Consider the following 24,280-nt stretch of genomic DNA (forward strand, 5'->3'; position numbering starts at 1 on the left):
AGGATAGTGTTTATGTACAGTGTGTTTGAGCACTATGTTGTGGGTTATAGGATAGTGTTTATGTACAGTGTGTCTGAGCACTATGTTGTGGGTTATAGGATAGTGTTTATGTACAGTGTGTTTGAGCACTATGTTGTGGGTTATAGGGTAGTGTTTATGTACAGTGTGTTTGAGCACTATGTTGTGGGTTATAGGATAGTGTTTATGTACAGTGTGTCTGAGCACTATGTTGTGGGTTATAGGATAGTGTTTATGTACAGTGTGTCTGAGCACTACGTTGTGGGTTATAGGATAGTGTTTATGTACAGTGTGTCTGAGCACTACGTTGTGGGTTATAGGATAGTGTTTATGTACAGTGTGTCTGAGCACTACGTTGTGGGTTATAGGATAGTGTTTATGTACAGTGTGTTTGAGCACTATGTTGTGGGTTATAGGATATTGTTTATGTACAGTGTGTCTGAGCACTATGTTGTGGGTTATAGGATAGTGTTTATGTACAGTGTGTTTGAGCACTACGTTGTCACGAGTCTTTGGAAGTTTTTTTATTTTGTTTCCAGTTTCACTTAGTAATTAAAGATGTGGAACTATACTCACGCTGCGCCTTGGTCGGCTCATTTAGAAGATCGTGACACTGTTCTGGCTCTTGTTGGCCCAATTTCTTATTAGGACACTTTATGTCAGTGTTCATTTTGTTAGTTACCTGAATGACTAAATGTTGTATTCCATTTGTATCTTTCTCTGCTCTCCACCTGGTGAGATTGAACATGCCAGTCAGGAAAATGTTGTCATTTTCTGTGTACACAAAACAAATCTCATCCCCAACTATCAAACCTCCTCTATCAACAGAGACCTCCGTCTATCAAACCTCCTATCAACAGAGACCTCTGACTATAAAACCTCCTCTATTGACACAGACCTCCAACTATAAAACCTCTATCGACAGAGATCTCCAACTATAAAACCTCCTCTATTGACAGAGAAAGGCCTGTCAATCAAACATATTGTGCTGAAATGAAAGGAGGGAAAAGGAAAAGAAGAGAAAAGTCTTAGAGGATTTCTCCCTGACGTTTAACATTCTGTTCAGTAAACCTCTTCCATATCTTCCCTCTCTCTTTAAGACACCAATCTGTGCAACGTGTTCCTGTTTTTGACAGCATACATTCGAGCAATCCAATAAGAAAGGTCTAGACCTACTATTTAGTTCCCCAGGAGTGCTGAGGATGGTTGGTATGTACGCATCCATGCTCATGTTTGGCTCATCTCATCTCATGTCAGGTGTGTGTGTGTGTGTGTGTGTGTGTGTGTGTGTGTTTGTGTGTGTGTGAGAGAGAGAGCGAGAGAACTGGCAACCCCTCAAAATGGCCTGGTGTTAGACACACACACACACACACACACACACACACACACACACACACTACATATGTATGTTGGTGACGGCAGGCTAAGTTAGGAAAAACAGGGTTGATAGCTCACCTTCGGTTAAATGGCAAGCGGACTGACGTACACACACACATGCATACACACACAGAAAGAGAGAGACACACAGACACACACACACACATGCATACACACACAGAGAGAAAGACACACAGACACACACACACAAAATCAGGAGCTGGCGTACGCATACATATACGCACATACTTACTATGAAATAAACATGAGATGCTAGGGTTTCAGGCTAACCAGCAGTGATGAGGCTTGGCTGTATAATGTTGTGCTATGGCAGTGATAAGGCTGTATAATGTTGTGCTATGGCAGTGATAAGGTTGTATAATGTTGTGCTATGCCAGTGATGAGGCTGTATAATGTTGTGCTATGCCAGTGATAAGGCTTGGCTGTATAATGTTGTGCTATGGCAGTTATAAGGCTGTATAATGTTGTGCTACGGCAGTGATGAGGCTTGGCTGTATAATGTTGTGCTATGCCAGTGATAAGGCTGTATAATATTGTGCTATGCCAGTGATACGGCTGTATAATGTTGTGCTACGGCAGTGATAAGGCTGTATAATGTTGTGCTATGCCAGTGATACGGCTGTATAATGTTGTGCTATGCCAGTGATGAGGCTGTATAATGTTGTGCTATGGCAGTGATAAGGCTGTATAATGTTGTGCTATGGCAGTGATAAGGCTGTATAATGTTGTGCTATGGCAGTGATAAGGCTGTATAATGTTGTGCTATGCCAGTGATAAGGCTTGGCTGTATAATGTTGTGCTATGGCAGTGATAAGGCTGTATAATGTTGTGCTATGCCAGTGATGAGGCTGTATAATGTTGTGCTATGCCAGTGATAAGGCTTGGCTGTATAATGTTGTGCTATGGCAGTGATAAGGCTGTATAATGTTGTGCTATGGCAGTGATAAGGCTGTATAATGTTGTGCTATGCCAGTGATAAGGCTTGGCTGTATAATGTTGTGCTATGGCAGTGATAAGGCTGTATAATGTTGTGCTATGGCAGTGATAAGGCTGTATAATGTTGTGCTATGGCAGTGATAAGGCTGTATAATGTTGTGCTATGGCAGTGATAAGGCTGTATAATGTTGTGCTATGCCAGTGATAAGGCTGTATAATGTTGTGCTATGGCAGTGATAAGGCTGTATAATGTTGTGCTATGCCAGTGATAAGGCTGTATAATGTTGTGCTATGGCAGTGATAAGGCTGTATAATGTTGTGCTACGGCAGTGATAAGGCTGTATAATGTTGTGCTATGGCAGTGATAAGGCTGTATAATGTTGTGCTATGCCAGTGATGAGGCTGTATAATGTTGTGCTATGGCAGTGATAAGGCTGTATAATGTTGTGCTATGGCAGTGATAAGGCTGTATAATGTTGTGCTATGGCAGTGATAAGGCTGTATAATGTTGTGCTATGCCAGTGATGAGGCTGTATAATGTTGTGCTACGGCAGTGATAAGGCTGGTTGATGTTGTGCTATGGCAGTGCAGTGCAGTGCAGTGTGTGTGTGTGTGTGTGTGTGTGTGTGTGTGTGTGTGTTTGTGAGTTGATTGTATTGCCATAAGATGATGAGAAATAGAGATTAAATGATTCAGTTCAACGTCTAGTTTTGATTGACATTTGGCAGAGTCTTCAACTGACGTGAATTCAAAGTGAAATCAGAAACAGAAATGTACCATGTCATTGGATTTAGGTTCAGAGTTGTGTGGAAAAGAGACTAAATGCCCTTACGTTGATGACCTCTTGCAAATCGTCATCATAGACCTTTTGGGGGGTGAAAAGACATGGAAGCAACGTTGATTCAGCCAGAAGAGAGAGGATGAGGGAAGGGAGGGGACACAAGAAGGGGCCGGGGGACTGATTGATTTAAAAAAGTGAGGGCAGGAAATTGAGAGAGAGGTGCCAGAGCCTGTCTACCTGCCTTCTGCTGCTGTTGGGCTGGGAGGGACAGAGGTCCTTAGAAAAGACCAGTAAAGTTCAGCTCATCTTGGCAGCATGGTGCTGGGAGACTGGCTGAGCTGGGAGACTGGCTGAGCTGGGAGACTGGCTGAGCTGGGAGGGACAGGGAGGAGAGGTCCTTAGAAAAGACCAGTAAAGTTCAGCTCATCTTGGCAGCATGGTGCTGGGAGACTGGCTGAGCTGGGAGACTGGCTGAGCTGGGAGGGACAGGGAGGAGAGGTCCTTAGAAAAGACCAGTAAAGTTCAGCTCATCTTGGCAGCATGATGCTGGGAGACTGGCTGAGCTGGGAGATAGGCTGAGCTGGGAGACTGGCTGAGCTGGGAGACTGGCTGAGCTGGGAGGGACAGGGAAGAGAGGTCCATACAAAAGACCAGTAAAGTTTAGCTCATCTTGGCAGCATGGTGCTGGGAGACTGGCTGAGCTGGGAGACTGGCTGAGCTGGGAGACTGGCTGAGCTGGGAGACTGGCTGAGCTGGGAGGGAAAGGGAGGAGAGGTCCTTAGAAAAGACCAGTAAAGTTCAGCTCATCTTGACTGCATGGTGCTGGGAGGCTGGCTGAGCTGGGAGATTGGCTGAGCTGGGAGACTGGCTGAGCTGGGAGACTGGCTGAGCTGGGAGGGACAGGGAGGAGAGGTCCTTAGAAAAGACCAGTAAAGTTCAGCTCATCTTGACTGCATGGTGCTGGAGGCTGGCTGAGCTGGGAGATTGGCTGAGCTGGGAGACTGGCTGAGCTGGGAGACTGGCTGAGCTGGGAGATTGGCTGAGCTAGGAGACTGGCTGAGCTGGGAGGGACAGGGAGGAGAGGTCCTTAGAAAAGACCAGTAAAGTTTAGCTCATCTTGGCAGCATGGTGCTGGGAGGCTGGCTGAGCTGGGAGACTGGCTGAGCTGGGAGACTGGCTGAGCTGGGAGACTGGCTGAGCTGGGAGACTGGCTAAGCTGGGAGGGACAGGGAAGAGAGGTCCATACAAAAGACCAGTAAAGTTCAGCTCATCTTGCCAGCGTGGTGCTGGGAGGCTGGCTGAGCTGACTGAGGTCTAAGGGAGGGAGGTGGGAGAGAGAGATCTATTTCACTTTCCTTGGCAATGTAAACATATGTTTCCCATGCCAATAAAGCCCTTTGAATTGAATTGAGAGAGAAAGACAGGGAGCGAGAGAGCGAGAGGTGAGGGATAGGGAAGTCTGGCTGAGCTTGCTGTGGTCTGAGGCAATCTCTCTCAGCCACTCAGACTAACACATGGTGTCTGTCAACAGCCGTCACCTCTCTGCTCTGTCCCCCAGCTCAGAACGCGGCCAGCAGCAGCAGTGTGTGTGTCTCCCTCCACACATCTCACTCCCAGTGAGTGTACGATTACTAAAGAGCTTGTTACCTCTCAATATATTAAGGTAGGAGTTAACAGAGGAGGAAGAGGTAGGGAGAGGGCAAACAGGGTGAGGAAGAAGACATGAGGGGAGGAAGACGGGGACGGAAAGTGACAGAGATAGGATAAATGGAGTGAGGAGAGAGGAGGAGGAGAGAGGAGGGGGAGAGGATCTGAAAGCTGGAAAGCTGAAGCAGAACTGTTGTGTCCACTACTGATAACAAGAGAAGGCATCAGAAATCCTGTTCCACCCCCCAACCCAGGGCTCAGTGATTTTATTTGTCAACCTTTAATCGTGGGAGGAGCCTTTGGAACTTGACAATACTATCATCACCATGCACAAGTGTCAGTCTCTCCATCCCTCTCTGCCTCCCTCTCTGCCTCCCCCTCTCTCTCCCTAGACTTTGCCTATGGTCAAACATGACCTACATACTCTCTACATACACAGACACACATTTCCTCTGACCAGTCCAATAGGATTTTCCAGAACTGTGTAGAGATGCCAGTCATCCATTATGCAGAGGCCGGGTGTTGACAGGAATGTTACTGACTGAGGCTGGATCAAAGGAGAGCATTATGAATGTGTAAAATAAACTGTACCACTGTTTGAATCTCTCCTTCTGTCTCTCAGGTATACCATCTGTATTCTGAGTTGGCCCTCACCCCTCTCTTCCTCTCTATATTACCAAATAGCCTTCCTCCTCTTTCCCCCTCTGCCCCCCTTATTATCCTAATGTACCACCTAGTCCTCTCCTCCTCTTTCCCCTTATTATCCTAATGTAACACCTAGTCCTCTCCTCCTCTTTCCCCCTCTGCCCCCTTATTATCCTAATGTACCACCTAGTCCTCTCCTCCTCTTTCCCCTTATTATCCTAATGTACCACCTAGTCCTCTCCTCCTCTTTCCCCCGCTGCCCCCTTATTATCCTAATGTACCACCTAGTCCTCTCCTCCTCTTTCCCCCTCTGCCCCCTTATTATCCTAATGTACCACCTAGTCCTCTCCTCCTCTTTCCCCTTATTATCCTAATGTACCACCTAGTCCTCTCCTCCTCTTTCCCCCTCTGCCCCCTTATTATCCTAATGTACCACCTAGTCCTCTCCTCCTCTTTCCCCTTATTATCCTAATGTACCACCTAGTCCTCTCCTCCTCTTTCCCCCGCTGCCCCCTTATTATCCTAATGTACCACCTAGTCCTCTCCTCCTCTTTCCCCCTCTGCCCCCTTATTATCCTAATGTACCACCTAGTCCTCTCCTCCTCTTTCCCCTTATTATCCTAATGTACCACCTAGTCCTCTCCTCCTCTTTCCCCCTCTGCCCCCTTATTATCCTAATGTACCACCTAGTCCTCTCCTCCTCTTTCCCCGTATTATCCCAATGTACCACCTAGTCCTCTCCTCCTCTTTCCCCTTATTATCCTAATGTACCACCTAGTCCTCTCCTCCCCCCTTATTGTCCTAATGTACCACCTAGTCCTCTCCTCCTCTTTCCCCTTATTATCCTAATGTACCACCTAGTCCTCTCCTCCTCTTTCCCCCTCTGCCCCCTTATTATCCTAATGTACCACCTAGTCCTCTCCTCCTCTTTCCCCGTATTATCCCAATGTACCACCTAGTCCTCTCCTCCTCTTTCCCCCTCTGCCCCCTTATTATCCTAATGTACCACCTAGTCCTCTCCTCCTCTTTCCCCGTATTATCCCAATGTACCACCTAGTCCTCTCCTCCTCTTTCCCCTTATTATCCTAATGTACCACCTAGTCCTCTCCTCCCCCCTTATTGTCCTAATGTACCACCTAGTCCTCTCCTCCTCTTTCCCCTTATTATCCTAATGTACCACCTAGTCCTCTCCTCCTCTTTCCCCCTCTGCCCCCTTATTATCCTAATGTACCACCTAGTCCTCTCCTCCTCTTTCCCCGTATTATCCCAATGTACCACCTAGTCCTCTCCTCCCCCCTTATTGTCCCAATGTACCACCTAGTCCTCTCCTCCTCTTTCCCCTTATTATCCTAATGTACCACCTAGTCCTCTCCTCCTCTTTCCCCCTCTGCCCCCTTATTATCCTAATGTACCACCTAGTCCTCTCCTCCTCTTTCCCCCTCTGCCCCCTTATTATCCTAATGTACCACCTAGTCCTCTCCTCCTCTTTCCCCGTATTATCCCAATGTACCACCTAGTCCTCTCCTCCTCTTTCCCCCTCTGCCCCCTTATTATCCTAATGTACCACCTAGTCCTCTCCTCCTCTTTCCCCGTATTATCCCAATGTACCACCTAGTCCTCTCCTCCTCTTTCCCCGTATTATCCCAATGTACCACCTAGTCCTCTCCTCCTCTTTCCCCTTATTATCCTAATGTACCACCTAGTCCTCTCCTCCCCCTTATTGTCCTAATGTACCACCTAGTCCTCTCCTCCTCTTTCCCCGTATTATCCCAATGTACCACCTAGTCCTCTCCTCCTCTTTCCCCTTATTATCCTAATGTACCACCTAGTCCTCTCCTCCTCTTTCCCCCTTATTATCCTAATGTACCACCTAGTCCTCTCCTCCCCCTTATTGTCCTAATGTACCACCTAGTCCTCTCCTCCTCTTTTCCCTCCCACTTCATTCTTCTGTAAGGGATGAGAGTGTTGCCTCAGTACCATCCCTGTTGTTTTATCCTACCTGCTACAGTACATGCTGCCTAAGGGAAAGATAAGACTGTCTCACACGTACAATACTATAGGCAAATGGGCCACATACAGAGACAACACACACACTTTCACTGTACCGAGAGTCACTGAAGAAAATGGCCTTGGGCTGAAGCCTTTGAGAGAAGCTGAGTAAGACTCTATCTGTATCTCAAGTGGAACCCTTTCCCCTAAATAGTGCACTACTTTAGACCAGGGCCATATCCCCTATATAGTGCACTACTTTAGACCGGGACCTGTATGGCTCCAGTCCAAAATAGTGCAACAATAGGGGAAATAGTGCCAACCAAGTGTATACCTATGATGGCTCACAGCAGCACCGATGTCTCTCTGTGTACCCTATCTGATATCTGCCAGTGAAACAGTACAACTGACTGACTGACTGACAGGCTGAAGAACTGGCTGGCTGACAGGCTGAAGAACTGGTTAGCTGACGGGCTGATGGACTAGCTGGCTGACTGGCTGGCTGACTGACTGACTGACAGGCTGACGAACTGTTTGGCTGAAGGGCTGATGGACTGGCAGACGGACTGGCTGGCTAACTGGCTGGCTGACAGACTGGCAGTCGGACTGGCTGACGGGCTGACTGACTGGCAGACAGACTGGCTGACAGACTAGCTGGCTGGCTGACTGGCAGACAGACTGGCTGGCTGACTGACTGGCTGTCTAGGTGTTGCAAACATGCTGTACAAGACGAAAAAGAGGGGAAGAGATAATTAGAGGAAGAGGGTGTAAAGGGAAGAGGTGCTCTACAACATGAAATAAAGAAGGGGAAAAGAGCAATGTACTCCAGATCCCTTTTCTCCTCTGTTTTCTATCCCTCCTTCTGGGGAAGAAACACGTTGCTAATGGACTTGGTGGTGCTTTGAAGATGTAGCTGGTGTATGTCAGGCCTGGCTATGTGTGTGTGTGTCTGTGTTACAGAGGTAAAATAATGACAGAAGTGCACAAGCATGCAAAGTATGATAAGCACTTGTATAAACCGTTTTTGCAGAAAATATTTGCAAACATGTAACTTCTTTGAGAATAAATGCAGCAACAGTCGAAAACACATACTGTGATGTAGGAATAAATACAACAACACTTGCAAACAATTTAACTTGATATGTGGACAAATTCCCCAGCAGAGAAAAACACGAGAGCTCTGGTGGGCCGGCTTTTTCTTCCAGCCAATTAGGTGAGGTGTTGTCATTCTGGAACATTCTTTCAAGCAGTCTTGGAAGTAGGCTTTCCACTGTGCTAAATATGGATCAAATTTGATGAAATTACTAAATGGTATTCACAGAATTTAAAAGCTACAGAAAGGCGTTGGTGAGGAAGATAGCACAGCCTCTACAAAGCTGATGCTAGCTAACGTTAGAGCCTTACTTTGGCTAGCTAACGTCAGAGCCTTCTTTGGCTAGCTAACGTTAGAGCCTTCTTTGGCTAGCTAACGTTAGAGCCTTCTTTGGCTAGCCTGTATCTAGAGATTCTAGCTATGTAGCTACTTGTCATTTGGTTGAGACTAACATTGCTTTATAAAAGCATGGTTTGCTCAGTGTATAGTCGGTGTGTCGTTGGTTAGCAAGCTAACGTTAGCTTGCTTGTTAGTGATGTTTTGAGGAGAGAGCAGGCTAGCTCCCTGTAGAATCAAGAGGGGATGGGTGAGAAGATTAGATGTGCAATGGCTTCATTCGGGGTGTTGCTGTACCCAGACGAGATGATAGCATTGTCGAACCAATCCAAAGATAGACATGTTATTGGCTTACTGTGACGAACCAATCCAAAGATAGACATGTTATTGGCTTACTGTGACGAACCAATCCAAAGATAGACATGTTATTGGCCCACTGTGAGCTGCTTTCCCTGTTACAGCCACAACATCATGATCATGGCTGGCTCCCGAGAGGCGTAGCGGTCTAAGGCACTGCATCTCGGTGCTAGAGGCGTCACTACAGTCACCCTGGTTCGGATCCAGGCTGTATCACAACCGGACGTGAAGGCCAATTGTGCGCCGTCATTGTAAATAAGAATTTGTTCTTAACTAACTTGCCTAGTTAAATAAAGGCTAAATAAATTGTTTTAAATCATGTAGTCATGCATCTGCAGACCACAGAGGAGGAGAAAAGCCTACTTTGGGTCAGCTAGCTAGAACAACATCAGCTAGCTGGCTATAATATCAGATAGACTTTTCCTAGCAAAAGCATGAACAGAGCTAGCTATCTGTAGAGACATTACTGTTTGAAACCACCACATGCACAGCATCTGTGTTACATTCCATATTATGTATTAATCTCTTTGTACTGTATCCCTCACTATCTGTCTCAAGTTGTAAAAATCATCATCATAAAGAATAGTGAATTCTGTCGAATTGTCAATCGGACTGAATTTCTCATTAAAATAATGATGTGCCTCTCCTTCAGATCTGCCAAGCACAACTCTGTCTCTGTTAGCCACACGACCACTGCCTCGGTGGTTGGGGAAGCTCCTTCCTAGATGGCCCTGTCCAGGGGTGACATTGAACAGGGGCCACAGTGTCTCCCAACCCTACACTAGCTTATGTGCCGGGGGCCACAGTGTCTCCCAACCCTACACTAGCTTAAGTGCCAGGGGCCACAGTGTCTCCCAACCCTACACTAGCTTATGTGCCGGGGGCCACAGTGTCTCCCAACCCTACACTAGCTTAAGTGCCGGGGGCCACAGTGTCTCCCAACCATACACTAGCTTATGTGCCGGGGGCCACAGTGTCTCCCAACCCTACACTAGCTTATGTGTCGGGGGCCACAGTGTCTCCCAACCCTACACTAGCTTATGTGCCGGGGGCCACAGTGTCTCCCAACCCTACACTAGCTTATGTGCCGGGGGCCACAGTGTCTCCCAACCCTACACTAGCTTATGTGCCGGGGGCCACAGTGTCTCCCAACCCTACACTAGCTTATGTGTCGGGGGCCACAGTGTCTCCCAACCCTACACTAGCTTAAGTGTCGGGGGCCACAGTGTCTCCCAACCCTACACTAGCTTATGTGTCGGGGGCCACAGTGTCTCCCAACCCTACACTAGCTTATGTGTCGGGGGCCACAGTGTCTCCCAACCCTACACTAGCTTATGTGTCGGGGGCCACAGTGTCTCCCAACCCTACACTAGCTTATGTGTCGGGGGCCACAGTGTCTCCCAACCCTACACTAGCTTATGTGTCGGGGGCCACAGTGTCTCCCAACCCTACACTAGCTTATGTGTCGGGGGCCACAGTGTCTCCCAACCCTACACTAGCTTATGTGCCGGGGGCCACAGTGTCTCCCAACCCTACACTAGCTTATGTGCCGGGGGCCACAGTGTCTCCCAACCCTACACTAGCTTATGTGTCGGGGGCCACAGTGTCTCCCAACCCTACACTAGCTTATGTGCCGGGGGCCACAGTGTCTCCCAACCCTACACTAGCTTATGTGCCGGGGCCACAGTGTCCCCCAACCCTACACTAGCTTATGTGCCGGGGGACACAGTGTCTCCCAACCCTACACTAGCTTATGTGCCGGGGGCCACAGTGTCTCCCAACCCTACACTAGCTTATGTGCCGGGGGCCACAGTGTCTCCCAACCCTACACTAGCTTATGTGCCGGGGGCCACAGTGTCTCCCAACCCTACACTAGCTTATGTGCCGGGGGGGCTTCAGCTTGTCTTATCTGGGCCCGTATTCACAAAGCGTCATAAAGTATGAATGTTGCCATTTAGATCATAATTAATCAAATGATATGGACGGGTGGGACCTGACCCTAGATCAGCACTCCTACTCTTTGATGCTTTTGTGAATAATGTGTGATCTTAGGCATGCTCCCACTAATCTCTCCTCCCTCTTTCGCTCTGTCTCCCCTCCCGGAGGAGCTGAGCCCCTGGTCGTGCTGCAGCTGTGGACTGATTTCACTGTGCGTGCTACCTTGTCCCGAACCCCTGCTGATCAAGCTCTCCTTCCTTGTCTCCTTCCCCTCTTCCCTCTCTCCTTCCCCTCTTCCCTCTCTCCTTCCCCTCTTCCCTATATCCTTCCTTGTCTCCTTCCCCTCTTCCCTGTCTCCTTCCCTGTCTCCTTCCCCTCCTTCCTGTCTCTTTCCCTGTTTCCTTCCTCTCTTCCCTGTCTCCTTCCCCTCTTCCTTGTCTCCTTCCCCTCTTCCCTGTCTCCTTCCCCTCTTCCCACTCTCCTTCTCCATCTCCTTCCCCTCTTCCCTCTCTCCTTCCCCGTCACATTCCCCTCTTCACTGTCTCCTTCCCCTCTTCCCTGTCTCCTTACCCTCTTCCCCTCTCCTTCCCTGTCACTTTCCCCTCTTCACTGTCTCCTTCCCCTCTTCCCTGTCTCCTTCACTGTCTCCTTACCCTCTTCCCACTCTCCTTCCCTGTCTCCTTCCCCTCTTCCCATTCTCCTTCCCTGTCTCCTTCCCCTCTTCCCTCTCCTTTACCTCTTCCCTCTCTCCTTCCCCTCTTCCCTCTCTCCTTCCCCTCTTCCCTATATCCTTTCCCCCTTCCCTGTCTCCTTCCCCTCTTCCCAGTCTCCTTCCCTGTTTCCTTCCTCTCTTCCCTGTCTCCGTCCTCTCTTCCCTGTCTCCTTCCCTGTCTGCTTCCCCTCTTCCCTGTCTCCTTCCCCTCTTCCCACTCTCCTTCCCCTCTTCCCACTCTCCTTCTCCATCTCCTTCCCCTCTTCCCTCTCTCCTTCCACGTATCCACGTAACCTTCCCCTCTTCCCTCTCTCTTTCCTCTCTTCCCTGTCTCCTTCCCCTCTTCCCTCTCTCCTTACCCTCTTCCCACTCTCCTTCCCTGTCTCCTTCCCCTTTTCCCACTCTCCTTCCCTGTCTCCTTCCCCTCTTCCCTCTCTCCTTCACCTCTTCCCTGTCTCCTTCCCCTCTTCCCTATATCCTTCCCGCCTTCCCTGTCTCCTTCCCTGTTTCCTTCCTCTCTTCCCTGTTTCCTTCCTCTCTTCCCTGTCTCCTTCCCCTCTTCCCTGTCTCCTTCCCTGTCTCCTTCCCCTCTTCCCTGTCTGCTTCCCCTCTTCCCTGTCTGCTTCCCCTCTTCCCTGTCTCCTTCCCCTCTTCCCACTCTCCTTCCCCTCTTCCCTCTCTCCTTCCCCTCTTCCCTCTCTCCTTCCCCATCTCCTTCTCCTCTTCCCACTCTCCTTCTCCATCTCCTTCCCCTCTTCCCACTCTCCTTCCATGTAACCTTCCCCTCTTCCCTGTCTCCTTACCCTCTTCCCACCCTCCTTCCCTGTCTCCTTCCCCTCTTCCCTCTCTCCTTCACCTCTTCCCTGTCTCCTTTCCCTCTCTCCTTTCCCTCTTCCCTATATTCTTCCCTGTCTCCTTCCTCTCTTCCCTGTCTCCTTCCCCTCTTCCCACTCTCCTTCCCCGTCTCCTTCCCCTCTTCCCTCTCTCCTTCCCCATCTCCTTCCCCTCTTCCCTTCCCTGTCTCCTTCCCCTCTTCCCTGTCTCCTTCCCCTCTTCCATGTCTCCTTCCCTGTCTCCTTCCCCTCTTCTCTGTCTCCTTCCCTGTCTCCTTCACCTCCTTCCTGTCTCCTTCCCCTCTGCCCTGACCCTCTCTCTCAGTATGGCTGATTGGTTTGTGACCCTGTTATTCAGAGACGTGTGGTGGCTTCCCTGTTTGTTTCCTCTCCTTCCCACCTCTCACACACACTGAGCAGGGCCAAAGACAGGGCCAAAGGCTACATGAAGCCACTACACAGGTGGTCCTGTGTGTCTCAGTCGGTAGAGAACGACACATCCAATTATTATATATATTCCACAAACGCACTCACACACACACACGCCTGCTCAGTCACACACACTGCACGTACAGCCCTGCGAGCTTTACAAATATGAATTTGAATCACAGGTGTTATAGTGAATGTAATTGCCGGGGAAGATTGTAAGTGGACAGAGTATTTTAAGTATCAGAAACGTTTTCCATAAAGATGGTGTAACCACTTTAGGCTACAAACTGATCAGACTACGAGTCCTAATATGGTGCATTTGAATTGAATTAAAATTATATTTGGAATAATATCAGTCCTAAATTCTACAGGGTTAACCTTGATAATTACACTTTTTACACCAGAATACCTTTTAAATATCTAACCTTGGATACAAAGAAATGCATTATAAATGTAACAAAATAAAAAGTTATCCTGAGGAGGTAAAACAGTATGAAACATAAAACATGATTTTATCAACAATCAAACATCGTCGGAGATAGAGGTGTGTTGAATATTTATACAGAAACCTGTTTGGTGTGTGTGTGTGTGTGTGTGTACATTTTGCATATTCATACACCAATCATGAATATTCACACAGCGTAAACAGACAACAGGCTCAGAAACCATGTTCCCACTCATTACTGGAAGGAATGAGAGTAAAAACCAACACAAATAGACCACCATGCAAAACGGATCCAAATTCATATGAATTCAAACATTTCTCCCATAACCCAATACATTTAACATAGAAATAAAGAAGAAAGATTTACATTCATACCATGACATTTCACTGGGTGCTTAACATGATATTTCACTGGGTGCTTAACATGACATTTCATGGGGGGGCTTAACATGACATTTCACTGGGTGCTTAACATGACATTTCACGGGGTGCTTAACATGATATTTCATGGGGGGGCTTAACATGATATTTCATGGGGGGGCTTAACATGATATTTCATGGGGGGGCTTAACATGATATTTCATGGGGGGGCTTAACATGATATTTCATGGGGTGCTTTGAATTGAAACTGTCACTTACCAACCAAGTATGTATTGGGATATGTGAAAGTTAAATGTAGGGATCCTATCCGTTTTCTATAACAACATGAAAATAAACCACTGTTTTCTATCTAACTTTCCAACTGTTGTTCCCTTGTGTTGCTTTGGAAACTACGGCTGTGGGCTGACCTCTGAGGTCATCGTGTTTAGACACCATTCTAAATAGACGGGTTGGCTGACAACGTCACAAGAACTATGCGTGCACATTGATTTGGCCGGAAGGAGTCCGTGGTTAGGATTCTGAATGGTCATAAAGCTGGTAACAATGCCTGGAAGCTGCCTTGTAGGGAATCGTAGGTGGCTCGTTTCAGCTCATTGTGTCTTGTTCTTGATAACGTCTTGTTTTGAGGTGTTTTGACTGATGTCATGTCTATGCTAATATGGCAACAAATCACCAGCTAGCTAACAAACAACTGTAATGATGTATTTGAGAGACAACCAGTGCCTATTGTGCAAATGTATGAATGTTTTCTAGAAACATTTGGAGATATCGTTTACATTTTGTCAACAGTCTAAGCCAACCCTGTCTATTTTGCCCCATAGTTGTGCACATGTCAGTTTTGTTGGTAAACAACCAACCCGTCTATGCTCTGCTGGCTGGGGTCATGTCGCTGTCACTCACAGACGGAGAAGAAGGAAGGGGGGGGGAAGAGAAAGAGAAAGACAGAGATCAACAGAGTAATAGATGGAGAATGAGGGAGAGAAAGAGATGATTGGACGATTGCTGGAGCTTGTGACAGGATAGTGGGGACCGCCAGGGAGTTCCTCCCCAACCAAGGCTTTTGTCTCTGGGCTTAGAGCCTCTCCCTCCCCTGTGTCATCCCCGTTGGAAGATGGACGACGGAGAGGGACGAAGGGGCTAGTTAGAAGCTCTGCTGTACATTTAGAGGGGATGAAGGGAGAGGGGAACGAGAGAGAGAGAAACCTCTTTCAGCAAGACCAAGGGGTTAGAGAGAGAAACCTCTTTCAGCCAGACCAAGGGGTTAGAGAGAGAAAGGGGGAGGGTGGGGGTAGAGAAAGAAAGGGGGAGGGTGGGGGTAGAGGGAGAAGAAACCTCTTTCAGCCAGACCAAGGGGTTAGAGAGAGAAAGGGGGAGGGTGGGGGTAGAGAGAGAAAGGGGGAGGGAGGGGTTAGAGAGAGAAAGGGGGAGGGTGGGGGTAGAGAGAAACCTCTTTCAGCCAGACCAAGGGGTTAGAGAGAGAAAGGGGGGGGGGGGGGGGGGGGGGGGGTTGGGGTAGAGAGAGAAAGGGGGAGGGTGGGGTTAGAGAGAGAAAGGGGGAGGGTGGGGGTAGAGGGAGGAGAAACGGCAAACTGAAAGGCAGAGCGCTTCATTACTAACTCCATCTAGACATGAGATGACATCTTCTGTGAAAGACAGATCCTCACTAATAAAGAAAGATTGACTGGGCTCTCCTGTCCCTACTCTCCTGTCCCTACTCTCCTGTCCCTACTCTCCTGTCCCTACCCTCCTGTCCCTACTCTCCTGTCCCTACTCTCCTGTCCCTACTCTCCTGTCCCTACTCTCCTGTCCCTACTCCCCTGTCCCTACCCTCCTGTCCCTACTCTCCTGTCCCTACTCCCCTGTCCCTACTCCCCTGTCCCTACTCTCCTGTCCCTACTCTCCTGTCCCTACTCCCCTGTCCCTACTCTCCTGTCCCTACTCTGTTTCTCACTCTTCTCCTTCTCCCCCCTGGCCTGTCTCTCTCTCTCGCTCTGCGTGAGCTAATTAACACACGAGCGCACAAACACACATTCATACGCACTAATTAAGGAAGTGTCGTTCTGATTCGGCCATCAACCTAATTAGGGTGAGGATCTCTGGCATCTTTCATGAGCCAATTAGCAACGAGAGGGATGTGTGTGCACACATATATGGCATGTGTGTACTGTTTGTGCTTGAACCTGTGTTGTGGGGCTGCAACTTAAACAGTCTGTGTCTCTCTCGTTCTCCCCCTCTCTCTCCTTAAACAGTCTGTGTCTCTCTCGTTCTCCCCCTCTCTCTCCTTAAACAGTCTGTGTCTCTCTCGTTCTCCCCCTCTCTCTCCTTAAACAGTCTGTGTCTCTCGTTCTCCCCCTCTCTCTCCTTAAACAGTCTGTGTCTCTCTCGTTCTCCCCCTCTCTCTCCTTAAACAGTCTGTGTCTCTCTCGTTCTCCCCCTCTCTCTCCTTAAACAGTCTGTGTCTCTCTCGTTCTCCCCCTCTCTCTCCTTAAACAGTCTGTGTCTCTCTCGTTCTCCCCCTCTCTCTCCTTAAACAGTCTGTGTCTCTCTCGTTCTCCCCCTCTCTCTCCTTAAACAGTCTGTGTCTCTCTCGTTCTCCCCCTCTCTCTCCTTAAACAGTCTGTGTCTCTCTCGTTCTCCTCCTCTCTCTCCTTAAACAGTCTGTGTCTCTCTCGTTCTCCTCCTCTCTCTCCTTAAACAGTCTGTGTCTCTCTCGTTCTCCCCCTCTCTCTCCTTAAACAGTCTGTGTCTCTCTCGTTCTCCCCCTCTCTCTCCTTAAACAGTCTGTGTCTCTCTCGTTCTCCCCCTCTCTCTCCTTAAACAGTCTGTGTCTCTCTCGTTCTCCCCCTCTCTCTCCTTAAACAGTCTGTGTCTCTCTCGTTCTCCCCCTCTCTCTCCTTAAACAGTCTGTGTCTCTCTCGTTCTCCCACTCTCTCTCCTTAAACAGTCTGTCTCTCTCGTTCTCCTCCTCTCTCTCCTTAAACAGTCTGTGTCTCTCTCGTTCTCCCCCTCTCTCTCCTTAAACAGTCTGTGTCTCTCTCGTTCTCCCCCTCTCTCTCCTTAAACAGTCTGTGTCTCTCTCGTTCTCCCCCTCTCTCTCCTTAAACAGTCTGTGTCTCTCTCGTTCTCCCCCTCTCTCTCCTTAAACAGTCTGTGTCTCTCGTTCTCCCCCTCTCTCTCCTTAAACAGTCTGTGTCTCTCTCGTTCTCCCCCTCTCTCTCCTTAAACAGTCTGTCTCTCTCGTTCTCCTCCTCTCTCTCCTTAAACAGTCTGTGTCTCTCGTTCTCCCCCTCTCTCTCCTTAAACAGTCTGTGTCTCTCTCGTTCTCCCCCTCTCTCTCCTTAAACAGTCTGTGTCTCTCGTTCTCCCCCCCTCTCTCCTTAAACAGTCTGTGTCTCTCTCGTTCTCCCCCTCTCTCTCCTTAAACAGTCTGTGTCTCTCTCGTTCTCCCCCTCTCTCTCCTTAAACAGTCTGTGTCTCTCTCGTTCTCCCCCTTTCTCTCCTTAAACAGTCTGTGTCTCTCTCGTTCTCCTCCTCTCTCTCCTTAAACAGTCTGTGTCTCTCTCGTTCTCCCCCTCTCTCTCCTTAAACAGTCTGTGTCTCTCTCGTTCTCCCCCTCTCTCTCCTTAAACAGTCTGTGTCTCTCTCGTTCTCCCCCTCTCTCTCCTTAAACAGTCTGTGTCTCTCTCGTTCTCCCCCTCTCTCTCCTTAAACAGTCTGTGTCTCTCTCGTTCTCCCCCTCTCTCTCCTTAAACAGTCTGTGTCTCTCTCGTTCTCCCCCTCTCTCTCCTTAAACAGTCTGTCTCTCTCGTTCTCCTCCTCTCTCTCCTTAAACAGTCTGTGTCTCTCTCGTTCTCCCCCTCTCTCTCCTTAAACAGTCTGTGTCTCTCTCGTTCTCCCCCTCTCTCTCCTTAAACAGTCTGTGTCTCTCTCGTTCTCCCCCTCTCTCTCCTTAAACAGTCTGTGTCTCTCTCGTTCTCCCCCTCTCTCTCCTTAAACAGTCTGTGTCTCTCTCGTTCTCCCCCTCTCTCTCCTTAAACAGTCTGTGTCTCTCTCGTTCTCCCCCTCTCTCTCCTTAAACAGTCTGTCTCTCTCGTTCTCCTCCTCTCTCTCCTTAAACAGTCTGTGTCTCTCGTTCTCCCCCTCTCTCTCCTTAAACAGTCTGTGTCTCTCTCGTTCTCCCCCTCTCTCTCCTTAAACAGTCTGTGTCTCTCTCGTTCTCCCCCCCTCTCTCCTTAAACAGTCTGTGTCTCTCTCGTTCTCCCCCTCTCTCTCCTTAAACAGTCTGTGTCTCTCTCGTTCTCCCCCTCTCTCTCCTTAAACAGTCTGTGTCTCTCTCGTTCTCCCCCTCTCTCTCCTTAAACAGTCTGTGTCTCTCTCGTTCTCCCCCTCTCTCTCCTTAAACAGTCTGTGTCTCTCTCGTTCTCCCCCTCTCTCTCCTTAAACAGTCTGTCTCTCTCGTTCTCCTCCTCTCTCTCCTTAAACAGTCTGTGTCTCTCGTTCTCCCCCTCTCTCTCCTTAAACAGTCTGTGTCTCTCTTGTTCTCCCCCTCTCTCTCCTTAAACAGTCTGTGTCTCTCTCGTTCTCCCCCTCTCTCTCCTTAAACAGTCTGTGTCTCTCTCGTTCTCCCCCTCTCTCTCCTTAAACAGTCTGTGTCTCTCTCGTTCTCCTCCTCTCTCTCCTTAAACAGTCTGTGTCTCTCTCGTTCTCCCCCTCTCTCTCCTTAAACAGTCTGTCTCTCTCGTTCTCCTCCTCTCTCTCCTTAAACAGTCTGTGTCTCTCGTTCTCCCCCTCTCTCTCCTTAAACAGTCTGTGTCTCTCTCGTTCTCCCCCTCTCTCTCCTTAAACAGTCTGTGTCTCTCTCGTTCTCCCCCCCTCTCTCCTTAAACAGTCTGTGTCTCTCTCGTTCTCCCCCTCTCTCTCCTTAAACAGTCTGTGTCTCTCTCGTTCTCCCCCTCTCTCTCCTTAAACAGTCTGTGTCTCTCTCGTTCTCCCCCTCTCACTCCTTAAACAGTCTGTGTCTCTCTCGTTCTCCTCCTCTCTCTCCTTAAACAGTCTGTGTCTCTCTCGTTCTCCCCCTCTCTCTCCTTAAACAGTCTGTGTCTCTCTCGTTCTCCCCCTCTCTCTCCTTAAACAGTCTGTGTCTCTCTCGTTCTCCCCCTCTCTCTCCTTAAACAGTCTGTGTCTCTCTCGTTCTCCCCCTCTCTCTCCTTAAACAGTCTGTGTCTCTCTCGTTCTCCCCCTCTCTCTCCTTAAACAGTCTGTGTCTCTCTCGTTCTCCCCCTCTCTCTCCTTAAACAGTCTGTCTCTCTCGTTCTCCTCCTCTCTCTCCTTAAACAGTCTGTGTCTCTCTCGTTCTCCCCCTCTCTCTCCTTAAACAGTCTGTGTCTCTCTCGTTCTCCCCCTCTCTCTCCTTAAACAGTCTGTGTCTCTCTCGTTCTCCCCCTCTCTCTCCTTAAACAGTCGGTGTCTCTCTCGTTCTCCCCCTCTCTCTCCTTAAACAGTCTGTGTCTCTCTCGTTCTCCCCCTCTCTCTCCTTAAACAGTCTGTGTCTCTCTCGTTCTCCCCCTCTCTCTCCTTAAACAGTCTGTGTCTCTCTCGTTCTCCCCCTCTCTCTCCTTAAACAGTCTGTGTCTCTCTCATTCTCCCCCTCTCTCTCCTTAAACAGTCTATGTCTCTCTCGTTCTCCCCCTCTCTCTCCTTAAACAGTCTGTGTCTCTCTCGTTCTCCTCCTCTCTCTCCTTAAACAGTCTGTGTCTCTCGTTCTCCCCCTCTCTCTCCTTAAACAGTCTGTGTCTCTCTCGTTCTCCCCCTCTCTCTCCTTAAACAGTCTGTGTCTCTCTCGTTCTCCCCCCCTCTCTCCTTAAACAGTCTGTGTCTCTCTCGTTCTCCCCCTCTCTCTCCTTAAACAGTCTGTGTCTCTCTCGTTCTCCCCCTCTCTCTCCTTAAACAGTCTGTGTCTCTCTCGTTCTCCCCCTCTCTCTCCTTAAACAGTCTGTGTCTCTCTCGTTCTCCCCCTCTCTCTCCTTAAACAGTCTGTGTCTCTCTCGTTCTCCCCCTCTCTCTCCTTAAACAGTCTGTCTCTCTCGTTCTCCTCCTCTCTCTCCTTAAACAGTCTGTGTCTCTCGTTCTCCCCCTCTCTCTCCTTAAACAGTCTGTGTCTCTCTCGTTCTCCCCCTCTCTCTCCTTAAACAGTCTGTGTCTCTCTCGTTCTCCCCCTCTCTCTCCTTAAACAGTCTGTGTCTCTCTCGTTCTCCCCCTCTCTCTCCTTAAACAGTCTGTGTCTCTCTCGTTCTCCCCCTCTCTCTCCTTAAACAGTCTGTGTCTCTCTCGTTCTCCCCCTCTCTCTCCTTAAACAGTCTGTGTCTCTCTCGTTCTCCTCCTCTCTCTCCTTAAACAGTCTGTGTCTCTCTCGTTCTCCCCCTCTCTCTCCTTAAACAGTCTGTGTCTCTCTCGTTCTCCCCCTCTCTCTCCTTAAACAGTCTGTGTCTCTCTCGTTCTCCCCCTCTCTCTCCTTAAACAGTCTGTGTCTCTCGTTCTCCCCCTCTCTCTCCTTAAACAGTCTGTGTCTCTCTCGTTCTCCCCCTCTCTCTCCTTAAACAGTCTGTGTCTCTCTCGTTCTCCCCCTCTCTCTCCTTAAACAGTCTGTGTCTCTCTCGTTCTCCCCCTCTCTCTCCTTAAACAGTCTGTGTCTCTCTCGTTCTCCCCCTCTCTCTCCTTAAACAGTCTGTGTCTCTCTCGTTCTCCCCCTCTCTCTCCTTAAACAGTCTGTGTCTCTCTCGTTCTCCCCCTCTCTCTCCTTAAACAGTCTGTGTCTCTCTCGTTCTCCTCCTCTCTCTCCTTAAACAGTCTGTGTCTCTCTCGTTCTCCCCCTCTCTCTCCTTAAACAGTCTGTGTCTCTCTCGTTCTCCCCCTCTCTCTCCTTAAACAGTCTGTGTCTCTCTCGTTCTCCCCCTCTCTCTCCTTAAACAGTCTGTGTCTCTCTCGTTCTCCCCCTCTCTCTCCTTAAACAGTCTGTGTCTCTCTCGTTCTCCCCCTCTCTCTCCTTAAACAGTCTGTGTCTCTCTCGTTCTCCCCCTCTCTCTCCTTAAACAGTCTGTCTCTCTCGTTCTCCTCCTCTCTCTCCTTAAACAGTCTGTGTCTCTCTCGTTCTCCCCCTCTCTCTCCTTAAACAGTCTGTGTCTCTCTCGTTCTCCCCCTCTCTCTCCTTAAACAGTCTGTGTCTCTCTCGTTCTCCCCCTCTCTCTCCTTAAACAGTCTGTGTCTCTCTCGTTCTCCCCCTCTCTCTCCTTAAACAGTCTGTGTCTCTCTCGTTCTCCCCCTCTCTCTCCTTAAACAGTCTGTGTCTCTCTCGTTCTCCCCCTCTCTCTCCTTAAACAGTCTGTCTCTCTCGTTCTCCTCCTCTCTCTCCTTAAACAGTCTGTGTCTCTCGTTCTCCCCCTCTCTCTCCTTAAACAGTCTGTGTCTCTCTCGTTCTCCCCCTCTCTCTCCTTAAACAGTCTGTGTCTCTCTCGTTCTCCCCCCCTCTCTCCTTAAACAGTCTGTGTCTCTCTCGTTCTCCCCCTCTCTCTCCTTAAACAGTCTGTGTCTCTCTCGTTCTCCCCCTCTCTCTCCTTAAACAGTCTGTGTCTCTCTCGTTCTCCCCCTCTCTCTCCTTAAACAGTCTGTGTCTCTCTCGTTCTCCCCCTCTCTCTCCTTAAACAGTCTGTGTCTCTCTCGTTCTCCCCCTCTCTCTCCTTAAACAGTCTGTCTCTCTCGTTCTCCTCCTCTCTCTCCTTAAACAGTCTGTGTCTCTCGTTCTCCCCCTCTCTCTCCTTAAACAGTCTGTGTCTCTCTCGTTCTCCCCCTCTCTCTCCTTAAACAGTCTGTGTCTCTCTCGTTCTCCCCCTCTCTCTCCTTAAACAGTCTGTGTCTCTCTCGTTCTCCCCCTCTCTCTCCTTAAACAGTCTGTGTCTCTCTCGTTCTCCCCCTCTCTCTCCTTAAACAGTCTGTGTCTCTCTCGTTCGCCCCCTCTCTCTCCTTAAACAGTCTGTGTCTCTCTCGTTCTCCCCCTCTCTCTCCTTAAACAGTCTGTGTCTCTCTCGTTCGCCCCCTCTCTCTCCTTAAACAGTCTGTGTCTCTCTCGTTCTCCTCCTCTCTCTCCTTAAACAGTCTGTGTCTCTCTCGTTCTCCCCCTCTCTCTCCTTAAACAGTCTGTGTCTCTCTCGTTCTCCCCCTCTCTCTCCTTAAACAGTCTGTGTCTCTCTCGTTCTCCTCCTCTCTCTCCTTAAACAGTCTGTGTCTCTCTCGTTCTCCCCCTCTCTCTCCTTAAACAGTCTGTGTCTCTCTCGTTCTCCCCCTCTCTCTCCTTAAACAGTCTGTGTCTCTCTCGTTCTCCCCCTCTCTCTCCTTAAACAGTCTGTGTCTCTCTCGTTCTCCCCCTCTCTCTCCTTAAACAGTCTGTGTCTCTCTCGTTCTCCCCCTCTCTCTCCTTAAACAGTCTGTGTCTCTCTCGTTCTCCCCCTCTCTCTCCTTAAACAGTCTGTCTCTCTCGTTCTCCCCCTCTCTCTCCTTAAACAGTCTGTCTCTCTCGTTCTCCCCCTCTCTCTCCTTAAACAGTCTGTCTCTCTCGTTCTCCCCCTCTCTCTCCTTAAACAGTCTGTGTCTCTCTCGTTCTCCCCCTCTCTCTCCTTAAACAGTCTGTCTCTCTCGTTCTCCTCCTCTCTCTCCTTAAACAGTCTGTGTCTCTCTCGTTCTCCCCCTCTCTCTCCTTAAACAGTCTGTCTCTCTCGTTCTCCTCCTCTCTCTCCTTAAACAGTCTGTCTCTCTCTCGTTCTCCCCCTCTCTCTCCTTAAACAGTCTGTCTCTCTCGTTCTCCCCCTCTCTCTCCTTAAACAGTCTGTGTCTCTCTCGTTCTCCCCCTCTCTCTCCTTAAACAGTCTGTGTCTCTCTCGTTCTCCCCCTCTCTCTCCTTAAACAGTCTGTGTCTCTCGTTCTCCCCCTCTCTCTCCTTAAACAGTCTATGTCTCTCTCGTTCTCCCCCTCTCTCTCCTTAAACAGTCTGTGTCTCTCTCGTTCTCCTCCTCTCTCTCCTTAAACAGTCTGTGTCTCTCGTTCTCCCCCTCTCTCTCCTTAAACAGTCTGTGTCTCTCTCGTTCTCCCCCTCTCTCTCCTTAAACAGTCTGTGTCTCTCTCGTTCTCCCCCCCTCTCTCCTTAAACAGTCTGTGTCTCTCTCGTTCTCCCCCTCTCTCTCCTTAAACAGTCTGTGTCTCTCTCGTTCTCCCCCTCTCTCTCCTTAAACAGTCTGTGTCTCTCTCGTTCTCCCCCTCTCTCTCCTTAAACAGTCTGTGTCTCTCTCGTTCTCCCCCTCTCTCTCCTTAAACAGTCTGTGTCTCTCTCGTTCTCCCCCTCTCTCTCCTTAAACAGTCTGTCTCTCTCGTTCTCCTCCTCTCTCTCCTTAAACAGTCTGTGTCTCTCGTTCTCCCCCTCTCTCTCCTTAAACAGTCTGTGTCTCTCTCGTTCTCCCCCTCTCTCTCCTTAAACAGTCTGTGTCTCTCTCGTTCTCCCCCTCTCTCTCCTTAAACAGTCTGTGTCTCTCTCGTTCTCCCCCTCTCTCTCCTTAAACAGTCTGTGTCTCTCTCGTTCTCCCCCTCTCTCTCCTTAAACAGTCTGTGTCTCTCTCGTTCTCCCCCTCTCTCTCCTTAAACAGTCTGTGTCTCTCTCGTTCTCCTCCTCTCTCTCCTTAAACAGTCTGTGTCTCTCTCGTTCTCCCCCTCTCTCTCCTTAAACAGTCTGTGTCTCTCTCGTTCTCCCCCTCTCTCTCCTTAAACAGTCTGTGTCTCTCTCGTTCTCCCCCTCTCTCTCCTTAAACAGTCTGTGTCTCTCGTTCTCCCCCTCTCTCTCCTTAAACAGTCTGTGTCTCTCTCGTTCTCCCCCTCTCTCTCCTTAAACAGTCTGTGTCTCTCTCGTTCTCCCCCTCTCTCTCCTTAAACAGTCTGTGTCTCTCTCGTTCTCCCCCTCTCTCTCCTTAAACAGTCTGTGTCTCTCTCGTTCTCCCCCTCTCTCTCCTTAAACAGTCTGTCTCTCTCGTTCTCCTCCTCTCTCTCCTTAAACAGTCTGTGTCTCTCGTTCTCCCCCTCTCTCTCCTTAAACAGTCTGTGTCTCTCTCGTTCTCCCCCTCTCTCTCCTTAAACAGTCTGTGTCTCTCTCGTTCTCCCCCCCTCTCTCCTTAAACAGTCTGTGTCTCTCTCGTTCTCCCCCTCTCTCTCCTTAAACAGTCTGTGTCTCTCTCGTTCTCCCCCTCTCTCTCCTTAAACAGTCTGTGTCTCTCTCGTTCTCCCCCTCTCTCTCCTTAAACAGTCTGTG

Source organism: Oncorhynchus mykiss, chromosome 17 (assembly GCF_013265735.2).
Source record: "Oncorhynchus mykiss isolate Arlee chromosome 17, USDA_OmykA_1.1, whole genome shotgun sequence".
Lineage (NCBI taxonomy): Eukaryota > Metazoa > Chordata > Actinopteri > Salmoniformes > Salmonidae > Oncorhynchus > Oncorhynchus mykiss.